Genomic DNA, 23,942 nt, shown 5'->3' with positions numbered 1-23,942 from the left:
GAAAACTTCTTTCCAGATTTCATCTGAGCATATTTCTTTTTTCACCATAGCCCTATATGGGCTTCCAAATATCACTTTGCCAATTCCACAAGAACTGTCTTAGCGAAAGGCTTCCTCAGGGGAAAGCTGTAACTCTGTGAGATGATTTCAAAGAACACAAAGAAGTTTCTCAGAAAGCTTCTTTCTCTTTGTTAACGGAGGATATTTCCTTTGTCCCTATAGTTTTCAAAGGGATCCGAAATATCTGTTCTCAGATTCCACAGAAATAAGGCTAGCAAAGAGATCCACGAAATACAGATGTAACACTGTGAGAAGAACTAAAAGAAAACTCAGCTGTTTCTCAGAAAGCTTCTTTCCAGATTTCATCTGAGGATATTTCCTTTTTCACCATAGCCCTCTATGGGCTTCCAAATATCACTTTGCCAATTCCACAAGAACTGTCTTAGCGAAAGGCTTCTTGAGGGGAGGGCTGTAACTCTGGGAGATGATTTCGCAGAACACAAAGACGTTTCTCAGAAAGCTTCTTTCTCTTTGTTATCGGAGGATATTTCCTTTGGCCCTATAGTCTTCAAAGGGATCCGAAATATCTGTTCTCAGGTTCCACAGAAATAAGGCTAGCAAAGAGATCCACGAAATACAGATGTAACTCTGTGAGATGAATTAACAGAACACTAAGCATTTTCTCAGAAAGCTTCTTTCCAGATTTCATCTGAGGATAATTCCTTTTTCACAATAGCCCTCTATGCGGTTCCAAATATCACTTTGCCAATTCCACAAGAACTGTCTTAACGAAAGGCTTCTTGAGGGGAAAGCTGTAACTCTGTGAGATGATTTCACAGAACACAAAGAAGTTTCTCAGAAAGCTTCTTTCTCTTTGTTATCGGAGGATATTTCCTTTGGCCCTATAGTCTTCAAAGGGATCCGAAATAGCTGCTCTCAAATTCCACAGAAATAAGGCTAGCAATGAGATCCACGAAATACAGATGTAACTCTGTGAGATGAATTAACAGAACTCTAAGCAGTTTCTCAGAAAGCTTTTTTACAGATTTCATCTAAGGATATTTCCTTTTTCACCACGGCCCTCTATGGGCTTCCAAATATCACTTTGCCAATTCCACAAGAACTGTCTTAGCGAAAGGCTTCCTCAGGGGAAAGCTGTAACTCTGTGAGATGATTTCACAGAACACAAAGACGTGTCTCAGAAAGCTTCTTTCTCTTTGTTATCGGAGGATATTTCCTTTGGCCCTATAGTCTTCAAAGGGATCCGAAATATCTGTTCTCAGATTCCACAGAAATAAGGCTAGCAAAGAGATCCACGAAATACAGATGTAACTATGTGAGATGAATTAACAGAACACTAAGCAGTTTCTCAGAAAGCTTCTTTCCAGATTTCATCTGAGGATATTTCCTTTTTCAATATAGACCTCCATGGGCTTCCAAATATCACTTTGCCAATTCCACAAGAACTGTCTTGGCGAAAGGCTTCTTGAGGGGAAAGCTGTAACTCTGTGAGATGATTTCACAGAACACAAAGAAGTTTCTCAGAAAGCTTCTTTCTCTTTGTTATCGGAGGTTATTTCCTTTGGCCCTATAGTCTTCAAAGGGATCCGAAATATCTGTTCTCAGATTCCACAGAAATAAGTCTAGCAAAGAGATCCACGAAATACAGATGTAACTCTGTGAGTGGAAGTCACACATCACAGAGCAGTTTCTCAGAAAGCTTTTTTCCAGATTTCATCTGAGGATATTTCCTTTTTCACCATAGCCCTCTAGGGGCTTCCAAATATCACTTTGCAATTCCACAAGAACTGTCTCAGCGAGAGACGTCTTTAGGGGAAAGCTGTACCTCTGTGAGATGATTTCAAAGAACACAAAGAAGTTTCTCAGAAAGCTTCTTTCCAGATTTCATCTGAGGATATTTCCTTTTTCACCATAGCCCTCTATGGGCTTCCAAATATCACTTTGCCAATTCCACAAGAACTGTCTTAGCGAAAGGCTTCTTGAGGGGAAAGCTGTAACTCTGTGAGATGATTTCACAGAACACAAAGAAGTTTCTCAGAAAGCTTCTTTCTCTTTGTTATCGGAGGATATTACCTTTGGCCCTTTAGTCTTCAATGGGATCCGAAATATCTGTTCTCAGATTCCACAGAAATAAGGCTAGCAAAGAGATCCACGAAATACAGATGTAACTCTGTGAGATGAATTAACAGAACACTACGCAGTTTTTCAGAAAGCTTCTTTCCAGATTTCATCTGAGGATATTTCCTTTTTCACCATAGCCCTCTATGGGCTTCCAAATATCACTTTGCCAATTCCACAAGAACTGTCTTAGCGAAAGGCTTCTTGAGGGGAAAGCTGTAACTCTGTGAGATGATTTCACAGACAGAGGGAAGTTTCTCAGAAAGCTTCTTTCTCTTTGTTATCGGAGGATATTTCCTTTGGCCCTATAGTCTTCAAAGGGATCCAAAATATCTGTTCTCAGATTCCACAGAAATAAGGCTAGCAAAGAGATCCACGAAATACAGATGTAACTCTGTGAGTGGAAGTCACATATGACAGAAAAGTTTCTCAGAAAGCTTCTTTCTCTTTGTTATAGGAGGATATTTCCTTTGGCCCTGTAGTCTTCAATGGGATCCGAAATATCTGTTCTCAGATTCCACAGAAATAAGGCTAGGAAAGAGATCCACGAAATACAGATGTAACTCTGTGAGATGAATTAACAGAACACTCAGCAGTTTCTCAGAAAGCTTCTTTCCAGATTTCATCTGAGGATATTTCTTTTTCACCATAGCCCTCTAAGGGCTTCCAAATATCACTTTGTCAATTCCACAAGAACTGTCTTAGCGAAAGGCTTCTTGTGGGGAAAGCTGTAACTGTGTGAGATGATTTCACAGAACACAAAGAAGTTTCTCAGAAAGCTTCTTTCTCTTTGTTATCGGAGGATATTTCCTTTGGCCCTATAGTCTTCAAAGGGATCCGAAATATCTGTTCTCAGATTCCATAGAAATAAGGCTAGCAAAGAGATCCACGAAATACAGATGTAACGCTGTGAGTGGAAGTCACACATGACAGAGCAGTTTCTCAGGGAGCTTCTTTCCAGATTTCATCTGAGGATATTTCCTTTTTCACCATAGCCCTCTATGGGCTTCCAAATATCACTTTGCCAATTCCACAAGAACTGTCTTAGCGAAAGGCTTCTTGAGCGGAAAGCTGTAACTCTGTGAGATGATTTCACAGAACACAAAGAAGTTTCTCAGAAAGCTTCTTTCTCTTTATTATCAGAGGATATTTCCTTTGCCCCTATAGTCTTCATAGGGATCCGAAATATCTGTTCTCAGATTCCACAGAAATGAGGCTAGCAAAGAGATCCACAAAATATAGATTTAATTCTGTGAGATGAGTTAACAGAACACTAAGCAGTTTCTCAGAAAACTTCTTTCCAGATTTCATCTGAGAATATTTCTTTTTTCACCATAGCCCTTTATGGGCTTCCAAATATCACTTTGCCAATTCCACAAGAACTGTCTTAGCGAAAGGCTTCCTCAGGGGAAAGCTGTAACTCTGTGAGATGATTTCAAAGAACACAAAGAAGTTTCTCAGAAAGCTTCTTTCTCTTTGTTAACGGAGGATATTTCCTTTGTCCCTATAGTTTTCAAAGGGATCCGAAATATCTGTTCTCAGATTCCACAGAAATAAGGCTAGCAAAGAGATCCACGAAATACAGATGTAACTCTGTGAGATGAATTAACAGAACACTAAGCAGTTTCTCAGAAAGCTTCTTTCCAGATTTCATCTGAGGATATTTCCTTTTTCAATATAGCCCTCCATGGGCTTCCAAATATCACTTTGCCAATTCCACAAGAACTGTCTTGGCGAAAGGCTTCTTGAGGGGAAAGCTGTAACTCTGTGAGATGATTTCACAGAACACAAAGAAGTTTCTCAGAAAGCTTCTTTCTCTTTGTTATCGGAGGTTATTTCCTTTGGCCCTATAGTCTTCAAAGTGATCCGAAATATCTGTTCTCAGATTCCACAGAAATAAGTCTAGCAAAGAGATCCACGAAATACAGATGTAACTCTGTGAGTGGAAGTCACACATCACAGAGCAGTTTCTCAGAAAGCTTTTTTCCAGATTTCATCTGAGGATATTTCCTTTTTCACCATAGCCCTCTAGGGGCTTCCAAATATCACTTTGCAATTCCACAAGAACTGTCTCAGCGAGAGACGTCTTTAGGGGAAAGCTGTACCTCTGTGAGATGATTTCAAAGAACACAAAGAAGTTTCTCAGAAAGCTTTTTTCTCTTTGTTATCGGAGGATATTACCTTTGGCCCTGTAGTTTTCAATGGAATCCGAAATATCTGTTCTCAAATTCCACATAAATAAGGCTAGCAAAGAGATCCACGAAATACAGATGTAACTCGGTGAGATGAATTAACAGAACATTAAGCAGTTTCTCAGAAAGCTTCTTCCCAGATTTCATCTGAGGATATTTCCTTTTTCACCATAGCCCTATATGGGCTTCCAAATATCACTTTGCCAATTCCACAAGAACTGTCTTAGCGAAAGGCTTCTTGAGGGGAAAGCTGTAACTCTGTGAGATGATTTCTCAGAACACAAAGAAGTTTCTCAGAAAGCTTCTTTCTCTTTGTTATCGGAGGATATTTCCTTTGGCCCTATAGTCTTCAATGGGATCCGAAATATCTGTTCTCAGATTCCACAGAAATAAGTCTAGCAAAGAGATCCACGAAATACAGATGTAACTCTGTGAGATGAATTAACAGAACACTAAGCAGTTTCTCAGAAAGCTTCTTTCCAGATTTCATCTGAGGATATTTCCTTTTTCACCATAGCCCTCAACGGGCTTCCAAATATCACTTTGCCAATTCCACAAGAACTGTCTTAGCGAAAGGCTTTTTGAAGGGAAAGCTGTAACTCTGTGAGATGATTTCAGAGAACACAAAGAAGTTTCTCAGAAAGCTTCTTTCTCTTTGTTATCGGAGGATATTTCCTTTGCCCCTATAGTCTTCACAGGGATCCGAAATATCTGTTCTCAGATTCCACAGAAATAAGGCTAGCAATGAGATCCACAAAATGTGGATGTAATTCTGTGAGATGAATTAAAAGAACACTAAGCAGTTTCTCAGAAAGCTTCTTTCCAGATTTCATCTGAGGATATTTCCTTTTTCACCGTAGCCACCTATGGGCTTCCAAATATCACTTTGCCAATTCCACAAGAACTGTCTTAGCGAAAGGCTTCTTGAGGGAAAAGCTGTAACTCTGTGAGATGATTTCACAGAACACAAAGAAGTTTCTCAGAAAGCTTCTTTCTCTTTGTTATCGGAGGATATTTCCTTTGGCCCTATAGTCTTCAAAGGGATCCAAATATCTGTTCTCAGATTCCACAGAAATAAGGCTAGTAAAGAGATCCACGAAATACAGATGTAACTCTGTGAGTGGAAGTCACACATCACAGAGCAGTTTCTCAGAAAGCTTCTTTCCAGATTTCATCTGAGGATATTTCCTTTTTCACCATAGCCCTCTAAGGGCTTCCAAATATCACTTTGCCAATTCCACAAGAACTGTCTTAGCGAAAGGCTACTTGAGGGGAAAGCTGCAATTCTGTGAGATGATTTCACAGAACACAAAGAAGTTTCTCAGAAAGCTTCCTTCTCTTTGCTATCGGAGGATATTTCCTTTGGCACTATAGTCTTCAAAGGGATCCGAAATATCGGTTCTCAGATTCCACAGAAATAAGGCTAGCAAAGAGATCCACGAAATACAGATGTAACTCTGTGAGATGAATTAACAGAACACTAAGCAGTTTCTCAGAAAGCTTCTTTCCAGATTTCATCTGAGGATATTTCCTTTTTCACCATAGCCCTCTATGGGCTTCCAAATATCACTTTGCCAATTCCACAAGAACTGTCTTAGCGAAAGGCTTCTTGAGGGGAAAGCTGTAACTCTGTGAGATGATTTCACAGAACACAAAGAAGTTTCTCAGAAAGCTTCTTTCTCTTTGTTATCGGAGGATATTACCTTTGGCCCTTTAGTCTTCAATGGGATCCGAAATATCTGTTCTCAGATTCCACAGAAATAAGGCTAGCAAAGAGATCCACGAAATACAGATGTAACTCTGTGAGATGAATTAACAGAACACTACGCAGTTTTTCAGAAAGCTTCTTTCCAGATTTCATCTGAGGATATTTCCTTTTTCACCATAGCCCTCCATGGGCTTCCAAATATCACTTTGCCAATTCCACAAGAACTGTCTTGGCGAAAGGCTTCTTGAGGGGAAAGCTGTAACTCTGTGAGATGATTTCACAGAACACAAAGAAGTTTCTCAGAAAGCTTCTTTCTCTTTGTTATCGGAGGTTATTTCCTTTGGCCCTATAGTCTTCAAAGTGATCCGAAATATCTGTTCTCAGATTCCACAGAAATAAGTCTAGCAAAGAGATCCACGAAATACAGATGTAACTCTGTGAGTGGAAGTCACACATCACAGAGCAGTTTCTCAGAAAGCTTTTTTCCAGATTTCATCTGAGGATATTTCCTTTTTCACCATAGCCCTCTAGGGGCTTCCAAATATCACTTTGCAATTCCACAAGAACTGTCTCAGCGAGAGACGTCTTTAGGGGAAAGCTGTACCTCTGTGAGATGATTTCAAAGAACACAAAGAAGTTTCTCAGAAAGCTTTTTTCTCTTTGTTATCGGAGGATATTACCTTTGGCCCTGTAGTTTTCAATGGAATCCGAAATATCTGTTCTCAAATTCCACATAAATAAGGCTAGCAAAGAGATCCACGAAATACAGATGTAACTCGGTGAGATGAATTAACAGAACATTAAGCAGTTTCTCAGAAAGCTTCTTCCCAGATTTCATCTGAGGATATTTCCTTTTTCACCATAGCCCTATATGGGCTTCCAAATATCACTTTGCCAATTCCACAAGAACTGTCTTAGCGAAAGGCTTCTTGAGGGGAAAGCTGTAACTCTGTGAGATGATTTCACAGAACACAAAGAAGTTTCTCAGAAAGCTTCTTTCTCTTTGTTATCGGAGGATATTTCCTTTGGCCCTATAGTCTTCAAAGGGATCCAAATATCTGTTCTCAGATTCCACAGAAATAAGGCTAGTAAAGAGATCCACGAAATACAGATGTAACTCTGTGAGTGGAAGTCACACATCACAGAGCAGTTTCTCAGAAAGCTTCTTTCCAGATTTCATCTGAGGATATTTCCTTTTTCACCATAGCCCTCTAAGGGCTTCCAAATATCACTTTGCCAATTCCACAAGAACTGTCTTAGCGAAAGGCTACTTGAGGGGAAAGCTGCAATTCTGTGAGATGATTTCACAGAACACAAAGAAGTTTCTCAGAAAGCTTCCTTCTCTTTGCTATCGGAGGATATTTCCTTTGGCACTATAGTCTTCAAAGGGATCCGAAATATCGGTTCTCAGATTCCACAGAAATAAGGCTAGCAAAGAGATCCACGAAATACAGATGTAACTCTGTGAGATGAATTAACAGAACACTAAGCAGTTTCTCAGAAAGCTTCTTTCCAGATTTCATCTGAGGATATTTCCTTTTTCACCATAGCCCTCTATGGGCTTCCAAATATCACTTTGCCAATTCCACAAGAACTGTCTTAGCGAAAGGCTTCTTGAGGGGAAAGCTGTAACTCTGTGAGATGATTTCACAGAACACAAAGAAGTTTCTCAGAAAGCTTCTTTCTCTTTGTTATCGGAGGATATTACCTTTGGCCCTTTAGTCTTCAATGGGATCCGAAATATCTGTTCTCAGATTCCACAGAAATAAGGCTAGCAAAGAGATCCACGAAATACAGATGTAACTCTGTGAGATGAATTAACAGAACACTACGCAGTTTTTCAGAAAGCTTCTTTCCAGATTTCATCTGAGGATATTTCCTTTTTCACCATAGCCCTCTATGGGCTTCCAAATATCACTTTGCCAATTCCACAAGAACTGTCTTAGCGAAAGGCTTCTTGAGGGGAAAGCTGTAACTCTGTGAGATGATTTCAGAGAACACAAAGAAGTTTCTCAGAAAGCTTCTTTCTCTTTGTTATCGGAGGATATTTCCTTTGCCCCTATAGTCTTCACAGGGATCCGAAATATCTGTTCTCAGATTCCACAGAAATAAGGCTAGCAATGAGATCCACAAAATGTGGATGTAATTCTGTGAGATGAATTAAAAGAACACTAAGCAGTTTCTCAGAAAGCTTCTTTCCAGATTTCATCTGAGGATATTTCCTTTTTCACCGTAGCCACCTATGGGCTTCCAAATATCACTTTGCCAATTCCACAAGAACTGTCTTAGCGAAAGGCTTCTTGAGGGAAAAGCTGTAACTCTGTGAGATGATTTCACAGAACACAAAGAAGTTTCTCAGAAAGCTTCTTTCTCTTTGTTATCGGAGGATATTTCCTTTGGCCCTATAGTCTTCAAAGGGATCCAAATATCTGTTCTCAGATTCCACAGAAATAAGGCTAGTAAAGAGATCCACGAAATACAGATGTAACTCTGTGAGTGGAAGTCACACATCACAGAGCAGTTTCTCAGAAAGCTTCTTTCCAGATTTCATCTGAGGATATTTCCTTTTTCACCATAGCCCTCTAAGGGCTTCCAAATATCACTTTGCCAATTCCACAAGAACTGTCTTAGCGAAAGGCTACTTGAGGGGAAAGCTGCAATTCTGTGAGATGATTTCACAGAACACAAAGAAGTTTCTCAGAAAGCTTCCTTCTCTTTGCTATCGGAGGATATTTCCTTTGGCACTATAGTCTTCAAAGGGATCCGAAATATCGGTTCTCAGATTCCACAGAAATAAGGCTAGCAAAGAGATCCACGAAATACAGATGTAACTCTGTGAGATGAATTAACAGAACACTAAGCAGTTTCTCAGAAAGCTTCTTTCCAGATTTCATCTGAGGATATTTCCTTTTTCACCATAGCCCTCTATGGGCTTCCAAATATCACTTTGCCAATTCCACAAGAACTGTCTTAGCGAAAGGCTTCTTGAGGGGAAAGCTGTAACTCTGTGAGATGATTTCACAGAACACAAAGAAGTTTCTCAGAAAGCTTCTTTCTCTTTGTTATCGGAGGATATTACCTTTGGCCCTTTAGTCTTCAATGGGATCCGAAATATCTGTTCTCAGATTCCACAGAAATAAGGCTAGCAAAGAGATCCACGAAATACAGATGTAACTCTGTGAGATGAATTAACAGAACACTACGCAGTTTTTCAGAAAGCTTCTTTCCAGATTTCATCTGAGGATATTTCCTTTTTCACCATAGCCCTCTATGGGCTTCCAAATATCACTTTGCCAATTCCACAAGAACTGTCTTAGCGAAAGGCTTCTTGAGGGGAAAGCTGTAACTCTGTGAGATGATTTCACAGACAGAGGGAAGTTTCTCAGAAAGCTTCTTTCTCTTTGTTATCGGAGGATATTTCCTTTGGCCCTATACTCTTCAAAGGGATCCAAAATATCTGTTCTCAGATTCCACAGAAATAAGGCTAGCAAAGAGATCCACGAAATACAGATGTAACTCTGTGAGTGGAAGTCACATATGACAGAAAAGTTTCTCAGAAAGCTTCTTTCTCTTTGTTATAGGAGGATATTTCCTTTGGCCCTGTAGTCTTCAATGGGATCCGAAATATCTGTTCTCAGATTCCACAGAAATAAGGCTAGGAAAGAGATCCACGAAATACAGATGTAACTCTGTGAGATGAATTAACAGAACACTCAGCAGTTTCTCAGAAAGCTTCTTTCCAGATTTCATCTGAGGATATTTCTTTTTCACCATAGCCCTCTAAGGGCTTCCAAATATCACTTTGTCAATTCCACAAGAACTGTCTTAGCGAAAGGCTTCTTGTGGGGAAAGCTGTAACTGTGTGAGATGATTTCACAGAACACAAAGAAGTTTCTCAGAAAGCTTCTTTCTCTTTGTTATCGGAGGATATTTCCTTTGGCCCTATAGTCTTCAAAGGGATCCGAAATATCTGTTCTCAGATTCCATAGAAATAAGGCTAGCAAAGAGATCCACGAAATACAGATGTAACGCTGTGAGTGGAAGTCACACATGACAGAGCAGTTTCTCAGGGAGCTTCTTTCCAGATTTCATCTGAGGATATTTCCTTTTTCACCATAGCCCTCTATGGGCTTCCAAATATCACTTTGCCAATTCCACAAGAACTGTCTTAGCGAAAGGCTTCTTGAGCGGAAAGCTGTAACTCTGTGAGATGATTTCACAGAACACAAAGAAGTTTCTCAGAAAGCTTCTTTCTCTTTATTATCAGAGGATATTTCCTTTGCCCCTATAGTCTTCGTAGGGATCCGAAATATCTGTTCTCAGATTCCACAGAAATGAGGCTAGCAAAGAGATCCACAAAATATAGATTTAATTCTGTGAGATGAGTTAACAGAACACTAAGCAGTTTCTCAGAAAACTTCTTTCCAGATTTCATCTGAGAATATTTCTTTTTTCACCATAGCCCTTTATGGGCTTCCAAATATCACTTTGCCAATTCCGCAAGAACTGTCTTAGCGAAAGGCTTCCTCAGGGGAAAGCTGTAACTCTGTGAGATGATTTCAAAGAACACAAAGAAGTTTCTCAGAAAGCTTCTTTCTCTTTGTTAACGGAGGATATTTCCTTTGTCCCTATAGTTTTCAAAGGGATCCGAAATATCTGGTCTCAGATTCCACAGAAATAAGGCTAGCAAAGAGATCCACGAAATACAGATGTAACTCTGTGAGAAGAACTAAAAGAAAACTCAGCAGTTTCTCAGAAAGCTTCTTTCCAGATTTCATCTGAGGATATTTCCTTTTTCACCATAGCCCTCTATGGGCTTCCAAATATCACTTTGCCAATTCCACAAGAACTGTCTTAGCGAAAGGCTTCTTGAGGGGAGGGCTGTAACTCTGGGAGATGATTTCGCAGAACACAAAGACGTTCTCAGAAAGCTTCTTTCTCTTTGTTATCGGAGGATATTTCCTTTGGCCCTATAGTCTTCAAAGGGATCCGAAATATCTGTTCTCAGGTTCCACAGAAATAAGGCTAGCAAAGAGATCCACGAAATACAGATGTAACTCTGTGAGATGAATTAACAGAACACTAAGCATTTTCTCAGAAAGCTTCTTTCCAGATTTCATCTGAGGATAATTCCTTTTTCACAATAGCCCTCTATGGGGTTCCAAATATCACTTTGCCAATTCCACAAGAACTGTCTTAACGAAAGGCTTCTTGAGGGGAAAGCTGTAACTCTGTGAGATGATTTCACAGAACACAAAGAAGTTTCTCAGAAAGCTTCTTTCTCTTTGTTATCGGAGGATATTTCCTTTGGCCTTATAGTCTTCAAAGGGATCCGAAATATCTGCTCTCAAATTCCACAGAAATAAGGCTAGCAAAGAGATCCACGAAATGCAGATGTAACTCTGTGAGATGAATTAACAGAACTCTAAGCAGTTTCTCAGAAAGCTTTTTTACAGATTTCATCTAAGTATATTTCCTTTTTCACCACAGCCCTCTATGGGCTTCCAAATATCACTTTGCCAATTCCACAAGAACTGTCTTAGCGAAAGGCTTCCTCAGGGGAAAGCTGTAACTCTGTGAGATGATTTCACAGAACACAAAGAAGTTTCTCAGAAAGCTTCTTTCTCTTTGTTATCGGAGGTTATTTCCTTTGGCCCTATAGTCTTCAAAGTGATCCGAAATATCTGTTCTCAGATTCCACAGAAATAAGTCTAGCAAGGAGATCCACGAAATACAGAAGTAACTCTGTGAGTGGAAGTCACACATCACAGAGCAGTTTCTCAGAAAGCTTCTTTCCAGATTTCATCTGAGGATATTTCCTTTTTCACCATAGCCCTCTAGGGGCTTCCAAATATCACTTTGCAATTCCACAAGAACTGTCTCAGCGAGAGATTTCTTTAGGGGAAAGCTGTACCTCTGTGAGATGATTTCAAAGAACACAAAGAAGTTTCTCAGAAAGCTTTTTTCTCTTTGTTATCGGAGGATATTACCTTTGGCCCTGTAGTTTTCAAAGGAATCCGAAATATCTGCTCTCAGATTCCACAGAAATAAGGCTAGCAAAGAGATCCACGAAATACAGATGTAACTCTGTGAGATGAATTAACAGAACACTAAGCGGTTTCTCAGAAAGCTTCTTCCCAGATTTCATCTGATTATATTTCCTTTTTCACCATAGCCCTCTATGGGATTCCAAATATCACTTTGCCAATTCCACAAGAACTGTCTTAGTGAAAGGCTTCTTGAGGGGAAAGCTGTAACAATGCGAGATGATTTCACAGAACACTAAGAAGTTTCTCAGAAAGCTTCTTTCTCTTTGTTATCGGAGGATATTTCCTTTGGCCCTATCGTGTTCAAAGGGATCCGAAATATCTGTTCTCAAATTCCACAGAAATAAGGCTAGCAAAGAGATCAACGAAATACAGATGTAACTCTGTGAGATGAATTAACAGAACACTAAGCAGTTTCTCAGAAAGCTTCTTTCCAGATTTCATCTGAGGATATTTCCTTTTTCACCATAGCCCTCTATGGGCTTCCAAATATCACTTTGCCAATTCCACAAGAACTGTCTTAGCGAAAGGCTTCTTGAGGGAAAAGCTGTAACTCTGTGAGATGATTTCACAGAACACAAAGAAGTTTCTCAGCAAGCTTCTTTCTCTTTGTTATCGGAGGATATTTCCTTTGGCCCTAAAGTCTTCAATGGGATCCGAAATATCTGTTCTCAGATTCCACAGAAATAAGGCTAGCAAAGAGATCCACGAAATACAGATGTAACTCTGTGAGATGAATTTACAGAACACTAAGCAGTTTCTCAGAAAGTTTCTTTCCATATTTCATCTGAGGATAATTCCTTTTTCACCATAGCCCTCTATGGGCTTCCAAATATCACTTTGCCAATTCCACAAGAACTGTCTTAGCGAAAGGCTTCTTGAGGGGAAAGCTGTAACTCTGTGAGATGATTTCACAGAACACAAAGAAGTTTCTCAGAAAGCTTCTTTCTCTTTGTTAACGGAGGATATTTCCTTTGGCCCTATAGTCTTCAAAGGGATCCGAAATATCTGTTCTCAGATTCCACAGAAATAAGGCTAGCACACAGATCCACAAAATACAGATGTAACTCTGTGAGATGAATTAACAGAACACTAAGCAGTTTCTCAGAAATCTTCTTTCCAGATTTCATCTGATTATACTTCCTTTTTCACCATAGCCCTCTAAGGGCTTCCAAATATCACTTTGCCAATTCCACAAGAACTGTCTTAGCGAAAGGCTTCTTGAGGGGAAAGCTGTAACTCTGTGAGATGATTTCACAGAACACAAAGAAGTTTCTCAGAAAGCTTCTTTCTCCTTGTTATCGGAGGATATTTCCTTTGGCCCTATAGTCTTCAAAGGGATCCGAAATATCTGTTCTCAGATTCCACAGAAGTAAGTCTAGCAAAGAGATCCACGAAATACAGATGTAACTCTGTGAGATGAATTAACAGAACACCAAGCAGTTTCTCAGAAAGCTTCTTTCCAGATTTCATCTGAGGATATTTCCTTTTTCACCATAGCCCTCTATGGGCTTCCAAATATCACTTTGCCAATTCCACAAGAACTGTCTTAGCGAAAGGCTTCTTGAGGGGAAAGCTGTAACTCTGTGAGATGATTTCGCAGAACACAAAGAAGTTTCTCAGAAAGCTTCTTTCTCTTTGTTATCGGAGGATATTTCCTTTGGCCCTATAGTCTTCAAAGGGATCCGAAATATCTGTTCTCAGGTTCCACAGAAATAAGTCTAGCAAAGAGATCCACGAAATACAGATGTAACTCTGTGAGATGAATTAACAGAACACTAAGCAGTTTCTCAGAAAGCTTCTTTCCAGATTTCATCTGAGGATAATTCCTTTTTCACAATAGCCCTCTATGGGCTTCCAAATATCACTTTGCCAATTCCACAAGAACTGTCTTAGCGAAAGGCTTCTTGAGGGGAAAGCTGTAACTCTGTGAGATGATTTCACAGAACACAAAGAAGTTTCTCAGAAAGCTTCTTTCTCTTTGTTATCGGAGGATATTTCCTTTGGCCCTATAGTCTTCAAAGGGATCCGAAATATCTGCTCTCAAATTCCACAGAAATAAGGCTAGCAAAGAGATCCACGAAATACAGATGTAACTCTGTGAGATGAATTAACAGAACACTAAGCAGTTTCTCAGAAAGCTTTTTTACAGATTTCATCTAAGGATATTTCCTTTTTCACCATAGCCCACTATGGGCTTCCAAATATCACTTGCCAATTCCACAAGAACTGTCTTAGCGAAAGGCTTCTTGAGGGGAAAGCTGTAACTCTGTGAGATGATTTCACAGAACACAAAGAAGTTTCTCAGAAAGCTTCTTTTTCTTTGTTATCGGAGGATATTTCCTTCGGCCCTATAGTCTTCAAAGGGATCCGAAATATCTGTTCTCAGATTCCACAGAAATAAGGCTAGCAAATAGAACCACGAAATACAGATGTAACTCTGTGAGTGGAAGTCACACATCACAGAGCAGTTTCTCAGAAAGCTTTTTTCCAGGTTTCATCTGAGGATATTTCCTTTTTCACCATAGCCCTCGATGGGCTTCCAAATATCACTTTGCCAATTCCACAAGAACTGTCTTGGCGAAAGGCTTCTTGAGGGGAAAGCTGTAACTCTGTGAGATGATTTCACAGAACACAAAGAAGTTTCTCAGAAAGCTTCTTTCTCTTTGTTATCGGAGGATATTTCCTTTGGCCCTATAGTCTTCAAAGTGATCCGAAATATCTGTTCTCAGATTCCACAGAAATAAGTCTAGCAAAGAGATGCACGAAATACAGATGTAACTCTGTGAGTGGAAGTCACACATCACAGAGCATTTTCTCAGAAAGCTTCTTTCCAGATTTCATCTGAGGATATTTCCTTTTTCACCCTAGCCCTCGATGGGCTTCCAAATATCACTTTGCAATTCCACAAGAACTGTCTCAGCGAGAGGCTTCTTTAGGGGAAAGCTGTACCTCGGTGAGATGATTTCAAAGAACACAAAGAAGTTTCTCAGAAAGCTTTTTCTCTTTGTTATCGGAGGATATTACCTTTGGCCCTGTAGTTTTCAAAGGAATCCGAAATATCTGTTCTCAGATTCCACAGAAATAAGGCTAGCAAAGAGATCCACGAAATACAGATGTAACTCTGTGAGATGAATTAAAAGAACACTCAGCAGTTTCTCAGAAAGCTTCTTTCCAGATTTCATCTGAGGATAATTCCTTTTTCACCATAGCCCTCTATGGGATTCCAAATATCACTTTGCCAATTCCACAAGAACTGTCTTAGCGAAAGGCTTCTTGAGGGGAAAGCTGTAACACTGTGAGATGATTTCACAGAACACAAAGAAGTTTCTCAGAAAGCTTCTTTCTCTTTGTTATCGGAGGATATTTCCTTTGGTCCTATAGTCTTCAAACGGATCCGAAATATCTGCTCTCAGATTCCACAGAAATAAGGCTAGCAAAAAGATCCACGAAATACAGATGTAGCTCTGTGAGATGAATTAACAGAACACTAAGCAGTTTCTCAGAAAGCTTCTTTCCAGATTTCATCTGAGGATATTTCCTTTTTCACCATAGCCCTCTATGGGCTTCCAAATATCACTTTGCCAATTCCACAAGAACTGTCTTAGCGAAAGGCTTCTTGAGGGAAAAGCTGTAACTCTGTGAGATGATTTCACAGAACACAAAGAAGTTTCTCAGAAAGCTTCTTTCTCTTTGTTATCGGAGGATATTTCCTTTGGCCCTATAGTCTTCAATGGGATCCGAAATATCTGTTCTCAGATTCCACAGAAATAAGGCTAGCAAAGAGATCCACGAAATACAGATGTAACTCTGTGAGATGAATTTACAGAACACTAAGCAGTTTCTCAGAAAGCTTCTTTCCATATTTCATCTGAGGATAATTCCTTTTTCACCATAGCCCTCTATGGGCTTCCAAATATCACTTTGCCAATTCCACAAGAACTGTCTTAGCGAAAGGCTTCTTGAGGGGAAAGCTGTAACTCTGTGAGATGATTTCACAGAACACAAAGAAGTTTCTCAGAAAGCTTCTTTCTCTTTGTTATCGGAGGATATTTCCTTTGGCCCTATAGTCTTCAAAGGGATGCGAAATATCTGTTCTCAGATTCCACAGAAATAAGGCTAGCACACAGATCCACGAAATAGAGATGTAACTCTGTGAGATGAATTAACAGAACACTAAGCAGTTTCTCAGAAATCTTCTTTCCAGATTTCATCTGATTATACTTCCTTTTTCACCATAGCCCTCTAAGGGCTTCCAAATATCACTTTGCCAATTCCACAAGAACTGTCTTAGCGAAAGGCTTCTTGAGGGGAAAGCTGTAACTCTGTGAGATGATTTCACAGAACAAAAAGAAGTTTCTCAGAAAGCTTCTTTCTCTTTGTTATCGGAGGATATTTCCTTTGGCCCTATAGTCTTCAAAGGGATCCGAAATATCTGTTCTCAGATTCCACAGAAATAAGGATAGCAAAGAGATCCACGAAATACAGATGTAACTCTGTGAGTGGAAGTCACTCATCACAGAGCAGTTTCTCAGAAAGCTTCTTTCCAGATTTCATCTGAGGATATTTCCTTTTTCACCATAGCCCTCTATGGGCTTCCAAATATCACTTTGCCAATTCCACAAGAACTGTGTTAGCGAAAGGCTTCTTGAGGGGAAAGCTGTAACTCTGTGAGATGATTTCACAGAACACAAAGAAGTTTCTCAGAAAGCTTCTTTCTCTTTGTTATCGGAGGATATTTCCTTTGGCCCTATAGTCTTCAAAGGGATCCGAAATATCTGTTCTCAGATTCCACAGAAATAAGGCTAGCAAAGACATCCACGAAATACAGATGTAACTCTGTGAGTGGAAGTCACACATCACAGAGCAGTTTCTCAGAAAGCTTCTTTCCAGATTTCATCTGAGGATATTTCCTTTTTCACCATAGCCTTCTATGGGCTTCCAAATATCACTATGCCAATTCCACAAGAACTGTCTTAGCAAAAGGCTTCTTGAGGGGAAAGCTGTAACTCTGTGAGATGATTTCACAGAACACCAAGAAGTTTCTCAGAAAGCTTCTTTCTCTTTATTATCTGAGGATATTTCCTTTGCCCCTATAGTCTTCATAGGGATCCGAAATATCTGTTCTCAGATTCCACAGAAATAAGGCTAGCAAACAGATCCACAAAATATAGATGTAATTCTGTGATATGAATTAACAGAACACTAAGCAGTTTCTCAGAAAACTTCTTTCCAGATTTCATCTGAGGATATTTCCTTTTTCACCATAGCCCTCTATGGGCTTCCAAATATCACTTTTCCAATTCCACAAGAACTGTCTTAGCGAAAGTCTTCTTGAGGGGAAAGCTGTAACTCTGTGAGTTGATTTCACAGAACACAAAGAAGTTTCTCAGAAAGCTTCTTTCTCTTTGTTATCGGAGGATATTTCCTTTGGCCCTATAGTCTTCAAAGGGATCCGAAATATCTGTTCTCAGATTCCACAGAAGTAAGTCTAGCAAAGAGATCCACGAAATACAGATGTAACTCTGTGAGATGAATTAACAGAACACCAAGCAGTTTCTCAGAAAGCTTCTTTCCAGATTTCATCTGAGGATATTTCCTTTTTCACCATAGCCCTCTATGGGCTTCCAAATATCACTTTGCCAATTCCACAAGAACTGTCTTAGCGAAAGGCTTCTTGAGGGGAAAGCTGTAACTCTGTGAGATGATTTCGCAGAACACAAAGAAGTTTCTCAGAAAGCTTCTTTCTCTTTGTTATCGGAGGATATTTCCTTTGGCCCTATAGTCTTCAAAGGGATCCGAAATATCTGTTCTCAGGTTCCACAGAAATAAGTCTAGCAAAGAGATCCACGAAATACAGATGTAACTCTGTGAGATGAATTAACAGAACACTAAGCAGTTTCTCAGAAAGCTTCTTTCCAGATTTCATCTGAGGATAATTCCTTTTTCACAATAGCCCTCTATGGGCTTCCAAATATCACTTTGCCAATTCCACAAGAACTGTCTTAGCGAAAGGCTTCTTGAGGGGAAAGCTGTAACTCTGTGAGATGATTTCACAGAACACAAAGAAGTTTCTCAGAAAGCTTCTTTCTCTTTGTTATCGGAGGATATTTCCTTTGGCCCTATAGTCTTCAAAGGGATCCGAAATATCTGCTCTCAAATTCCACAGAAATAAGGCTAGCAAAGAGTTCCACGAAATACAGATGTAACTCTGTGAGATGAATTAACAGAACACTAAGCAGTTTCTCAGAAAGCTTTTTTACAGATTTCATCTAAGGATATTTCCTTTTTCACCATAGCCCACTATGGGCTTCCAAATATCACTTTGCCAATTCCACAAGAACTGTCTTAGCGAAAGGCTTCTTGAGGGGAAAGCTGTAACTCTGTGAGATGATTTCACAGAACACAAAGAAGTTTCTCAGAAAGCTTCTTTTTCTTTGTTATCGGAGGATATTTCCTTCGGCCCTATAGTCTTCAAAGGGATCCGAAATATCTGTTCTCAGATTCCACAGAAATAAGGCTAGCAAATAGAACCACGAAATACAGATGTAACTCTGTGAGTGGAAGTCACACATCACAGAGCAGTTTCTCAGAAAGCTTCTTTCCAGGTTTCATCTGAGGATATTTCCTTTTTCACCATAGCCCTCGATGGGCTTCCAAATATCACTTTGCCAATTCCACAAGAACTGTCTTGGCGAAAGGCTTCTTGAGGGGAAAGCTGTAACTCTGTGAGATGATTTCACAGAACACAAAGAAGTTTCTCAGAAAGCTTCTTTCTCTTTGTTATCGGAGGATATTTCCTTTGGCCCTATCGTCTTCAAAGGGATCCGAAATATCTGTTCTCAGATTCCACAGAAATAAGGCTAGCAAAGAGATCCACGAAAGACAGATGAAAACCTGTGAGTGGAAGTCACACATCACAGAGCAGTTTCTTAGAAAGCTTCTTTCCAGATTTCATCTGAGGATATTTCCTTTTTCACCATAGCCCTGTATGGGCTTCCAAATATCACTTTGCCAATTCCACAAGAACTGTCTTCGCGAAAGGCTTCTTGAGGGGAAAGCTGTAACTCTGTGAGATGATTTCACAGAACACAAAGAAGTTTCTCAGAAAGCTTCTTTCTCTCTGTTATCGGAGGATATTTCCTTTGGCCCTATAGTCTTCAAAGAGATCCGAAATATCTGTTCTCAGATTCCACAGAAATAAGGCTAGCAAAGAGATCCACGAAATACAGATGTAACACTGTGAGATGAATTAACAGAACACTAAGCAGTTTCTCAGAAAGCTTCTTTCCAGATTTCATCTGAGGATATTTCCTTTTTCAACATAGCCCTCTATGGGCTTCCAAATATCTCTTTGCCAATTCCACAAGAACTGTCTTGGCGAAAGGCTTCTTCAGCGGAAAGCTGTAACTCTGTGAGATGATTTCACAGAACACAAAGAAGTTTCTCAGAAAGCTTCTTTCTCTTTGTTATCGGAGGTTATTTCCTTTGGTCCTATAGTCTTCAAAGGGATCCGAAATATCAGTTCTCAGATTCCACAGAAATAAGTCTAGCAAAGAGATCCACGAAATACAGATGTAACTCTGTGAGTGGAAGTCACACATCACAGAGCAGTTTCTCAGAAAGCTTCTTTCCAGATTTCATCTGAGGATATTTCCTTTTTCACCATAGCCCTCTAGGGGCTTCCAAATATCACTTTGCAATTCCACAAGAACTGTCTCAGCGAAAGGCTTCTTTAGGGGAAAGCTGTACCTCTGTGAGATGATTTCAAAGAACACAAAGAAGTTTCTCAGAAAGCTTTTTTCTCTTTGTTATCGGAGGATATTACCTTAGGCCCTGTAGTTTTCAAAGGAATCCGTAATATCTGTTCTCAGATTCCACAGAAATAAGGCTAGCAAAGAGATCCACGAAATAGAGATGTAACTCTGTGAGATGAATTAACAGAACTCTAAGCAGTTTCTCAGAAAGCTTCTTTCCAGATTTCATCTGATAATACTTCCTTTTTCACCATAGCCCTCTATGGGCTTCCAAATATCACTTTGCCAATTCCACAAGAACTGTCTTAGCGATAGGCTTCTTGAGGGGAAAGCTGTAACTCTGTGAGATGATTTCACAGAACACAAAGAAGTTTCTCAGAAAGCTTCTTTCTCTTTGTTATCGGAGGATATTTCCTTTGGCCCTATCGTCTTCAAAGGGATCCGAAATATCTGTTCTCAAATTCCACAGAAATAAGGCTAGCAAAGAGATCCACGAAATACAGATGTAACTCTGTGAGATGAATTAACAGAACACTAAGCAGTTTCTCAGAAAGCTTCTTTCCAGATTTCATCTGAGGATATTTCCTTTTTTCACCATAGCCCTCTATGGGCTTCCAAATATCACTTTGCCAATTCCACAAGAACTGTCTTAGCGAAAGGCTTCTTGAGGGGAAAGCTGTAACTCTGTGAGATGATTTCACAGAACACAAAGAAGTTTCTCAGAAAGCTTCTTTCTCTTTGTTATCGGAGGATATTTCCTTTGGCCCTATAGTCTTTAAAGGGATCCGATTTATCTGTTCTCCGATTCCACAGAAATAAGGCTAGCAAAGATATCCACGAAATACAGATGTAACTCTGTGAGTGGAAGTCACACATCACAGAACAGTTTCTCCGAAAGCTTCTTTCCAGATTTCATTTGAGGATATTTCCTTTTTCGCCATAGCCCTCTATGGGCTTCCAAATATCACTTTGCCAATTCCACATAACTGTCTTAGCGAAAGGCTTCTTGAGGGGAAAGCTGTAACTCAGTGAGATGATTTCACAGAACACAAAGAAGTTTCTCAGAAAGCTTCTTTCTCTTTATTATCGGAGTATATTTCCTTTGGCCCTATAATCTTCATAGGGATCCGAAATATCTGATCTCAGATTCCACAGAAATAAGGCTAGCAAAGAGATCCACAAAATATAGATGTAATTCTGTGAGATGAATTAACAGAACACTAAGCAGTTTCTCAGAAAGCTTCTTTCCAGATTTCATCTGAGGATAATTCCTTTTTCACCATAGCCCTCTATGGGTTTCCAAATATCACTTTGCCAATTCCACAAGAACTGTCTTAGTGAAAGGCTTCTTGAGGGGAAAGCTGTAACTCTGTGAGATGATTTCACAGAACACAAAGAAGTTACTCAGAAAGCTTCTTTCTCTTTGTTATCGGAGGATATTTCCTTTGGCCCTATCGTCTTCAAAGGGATCCGAAATATCTGTTCTCAGATTCCACAGAAATAAGGCTACCAAAGAGATCCACGAAATACAGAAGTAACCCTGTGAGTGGAAGTCACACATCACAGAGCAGTTTCTCAGAAAGCTTCTTTCCAGATTTCATCTGAGGATATTTCCTTTTTCAGCATAGCCCTCTATGGGCTTCCAAATATCACTTTGCCAATTCCACAAGAACGGTCTTAGCGAAAGGCTTATTGAGGGGAAAGCTGTAACTCTGTGAGATGATTTCACAGAACACAAAGAAGTTTCTCAGAAAGCTTCTTTCTCTTTGTTATCGGAGGATATTTCCTTTGGCCCTATAGTCTTCAAAGGGATCCGAAATATCTGTTCTCCGATTCCACAGAAATAAGGCTAGCAAAGAGATCCACGAAATACAGATGTAACTCTGTGAGTGGAAGTCACACATCACAGAGCAGTTTCTCAGAAAGCTTCTTTCCAGATTTCATCTGAGGATATTTCCTTTTTCACCATAGCCCTCTAGGGGCTTCCAAATATCACTTTGCAATTCCACAAGAACTGTCTCAGCGAAAGGCTTCTTTAGGGGAAAGCTGTACCTCTGTGAGATGATTTCAAAGAACACAAAGAAGTTTCTCAGAAAGCTTTTTTCTCTTTGTTATCGGAGGATATTACCTTTGGCCCTGTAGTTTTCAAAGGAATCCGAAATATCTGTTCTCAGATTCCACAGAAATAAGGCTAGCAAAGAGATCCACGAAATAGAGATGTAACTCTGTGAGATGAATTAACAGAACTCTAAGCAGTTTCTCAGAAAGCTTCTTTCCAGATTTCATCTGATTATACTTCCTTTTTCACCATAGCCCTCTATGGGCTTCCAAATATCACTTTGCCAATTCCACAAGAACTGTCTTAGTGATAGGCTTCTTGAGGGGAAAGCTGTAACTCTGTGAGATGATTTCACAGAACACAAAGAAGTTTCTCAGAAAGCTTCTTTCTCTTTGTTATCGGAGGATATTTCCTTTGGCCCTATCGTCTTCAAAGGGATCCGAAATATCTGTTCTCAAATTCCACAGAAATAAGGCTAGCAAAGAGATCCACGAAATACAGATGTAACTCTGTGAGATGAATTAACAGAACACTAAGCAGTTTCTCAGAAAGCTTCTTTCCAGATTTCATCTGAGGATATTTCCTTTTTTCACCATAGCCCTCTATGGGCTTCCAAATATCACTTTGCCAATTCCACAAGAACTGTCTTAGCGAAAGGCTTCTTGAGGGGAAAGCTGTAACTCTGTGAGATGATTTCACAGAACACAAAGAAGTTTCTCAGAAAGCTTCTTTCTCTTTGTTATCGGAGGATATTTCCTTTGGCCCTATAGTCTTTAAAGGGATCCGATTTATCTGTTCTCCGATTCCACAGAAATAAGGCTAGCAAAGATATCCACGAAATACAGATGTAACTCTGTGAGTGGAAGTCACACATCACAGAACAGTTTCTCCGAAAGCTTCTTTCCAGATTTCATTTGAGGATATTTCCTTTTTCACCATAGCCCTCTATGGGCTTCCAAATATCACTTTGCCAATTCCACATAACTGTCTTAGCGAAAGGCTTCTTGAGGGGAAAGCTGTAACTCTGTGAGATGATTTCACAGAACACAAAGAAGTTTCTCAGAAAGCTTCTTTCTCTTTATTATCGGAGTATATTTCCTATGGCCCTATAATCTTCATAGGGATCCGAAATATCTGATCTCAGATTCCACAGAAATAAGGCTAGCAAAGAGATCCACAAAATATAGATGTAATTCTGTGAGATGAATTAACAGAACACTAAGCAGTTTCTCAGAAAGCTTCTTTCCAGATTTCATCTGAGGATAATTCCTTTTTCACCATAGCCCTCTATGGGCTTCCAAATATCACTTTAACAATTCCACAAGAACTGTCTTAGCGAAAGGTTTCTTGAGGGGAAAGCTGTAACTCTGTGAGATGATTTCACAGAACACAAAGAAGTTTCTCAGAAAGCTTCTTTCTCTTTGTTATCGGAGGATATTTCCTTTGGCCCTATAGTCTTCAAAGGGATCCGAAATATCTGTTCTCAGATTCCACAGAAATAAGGCTAGCAAAGAGATCCACGAAATACAGATGTAACTCTGTGAGTGGAAGTCACACATCACAGAACAGTTTCTCCGAAAGCTTCTTTCCAGATTTCATTTGAGGATATTTCCTTTTTCACCATAGCCCTCTATGGGCTTCCAAATATCACTTTGCCAATTTCACATAACTGTCTTAGCGAAAGGCTTCTTGAGGGGAAAGCTGTAACTCTGTGAGATGATTTCACAGAACACAAAGAAGTTTCTCAGAAAGCTTCTTTCTCTTTATTATCGGAGTATATTTCCTTTGGCCTTATAATCTTCATAGGGATCCGAAATATCTGATCTCAGATTCCACAGAAATAAGGCTAGCAAAGAGATCCACGAAATACAGATGTAACTCTGTGAGATGAATTAACAGAACACTAAGCAGTTTCTCAGAAAGCTTCTTTCCAGATTTCATCTGAGGATATTTCCTTTTTTCACCATAGCCCTCTATGGGCTTCCAAATATCACTTTGCCAATTCCACAAGAACTGTCTTAGCGAAAGGCTTCTTGAGGG

The sequence above is a fragment of the Macaca nemestrina genome, chromosome 20 (genome assembly GCF_043159975.1).
Source record: "Macaca nemestrina isolate mMacNem1 chromosome 20, mMacNem.hap1, whole genome shotgun sequence".
NCBI classification, from domain to species: Eukaryota; Metazoa; Chordata; class Mammalia; order Primates; family Cercopithecidae; genus Macaca; species Macaca nemestrina.
This window is presented reverse-complemented; position numbering follows the sequence as displayed.